Consider the following 1,253-nt stretch of genomic DNA (forward strand, 5'->3'; position numbering starts at 1 on the left):
ATTAAATGCCATCGATGATCCTGGATGAAATCTAAGAATAGAGAAGAAAAGGTTCAAAAGGACACAATTGGGACATAAGGAAAAAATGAAATATAGAATGTAAGCTTTATATCAATGTTAAATTTCTTGAATTTCTTAACTGCACAATGTGATTAAATAAATGAATATTCTTGTTCATAGGAAATGTATCTATGAATATTATTTGTTCAAGGATGTGTGCAACTTGCTTTCATGTGTTCAGAAGACAGCAATAGATGATGGATGATAGGGAGGGAAAGAAAGAAATGGTAAAGTGACAAAATATTAAAGTTGGTAGATCTGGGTATCGGTGGAGGGGGGTTGGGGTAGGCTGGAGTTCTGTGTATGGGGTTTGTATTATTTTTGCAACTGTCCTGTAAGTTTGAATTTATTTCAAAATAAAAAGTAAAAAAAAATTTAAAGCTCATATATCTGTGCTTGCAGCATGTTCCCCAGTTTTTAATGCAATGATTGAATATAAAATGGAAGAAAGAAAAAAGAAACAAGTGGAAACAAATGATGTAGACTCTGAGGTTTTTAAAGAAATGGTGAGATTCATTTATACAGGTAAAGCACCAAACCTGGACAAAATGGCCGACAACTTGTTGGCAGCTGCAGACAAATATGCACTGGAAAGGCTAAAGGTGATGTATGAAGAAGCTTTGTGTAGTAACCTCACAGTAGAAAATGTTGCTGATATCCTTGTCTTGCAGATTTGCACAGTGCAGAGCAGTTGAAAGCCCAAGCCATAGACTTTATTAATAGATGCAGTGTACTTCGACAACTTGGGTGGAAAGATGGGAAAAAAAGAACAGCAACCAAGCAGCAGACATAATGGAAACATCAGAGTGGAAGTCCATGTTTCAGTCTCACCCTCATTTAGTAGCAGAAGCCTTCCGAGCACTAGCATCTTCAGTGTCCACAGTTTGGCATTCCATGCAAATGGCTAAAACAGTCCTGAAATCTTCCATGAACTGTAAAACAATGGAATTGACTTTGACTTATCCAGGTCCAGAAGGATTCTAATACACAAACCATAAATAAGAGTTGTTTCTGTTATCTTGTCCACAGAACAAAAGCTGAAAAAGCATATTGCTTGCTTTTCAGGTGGATAATTTATGGTTTATTCTTCAGTTTTAAATTAGACTGATTATACTCTAATTCACTTCAAGGCCTTAAATTATCTTCTGTGACTTCTCTTGTTCATATAATACTTCAATTTTTTTATTGTGCCT

The 1,253-nt window shown here is 35.4% G+C and overlaps 1 pseudogene; it reads left to right on the top strand.

Moving 5' to 3' along the window:
* The first annotated feature begins 434 nt into the window (after window positions 1-434).
* On the top strand, window positions 435-979 carry LOC119523960 (annotated as a pseudogene).
* The last annotated feature ends 274 nt before the right edge of the window (window positions 980-1,253 follow it).

The sequence above is a fragment of the Choloepus didactylus genome, chromosome Y, assembly GCF_015220235.1.
Source record: "Choloepus didactylus isolate mChoDid1 chromosome Y, mChoDid1.pri, whole genome shotgun sequence".
Classification (NCBI taxonomy): Eukaryota; Metazoa; Chordata; class Mammalia; order Pilosa; family Megalonychidae; genus Choloepus; species Choloepus didactylus.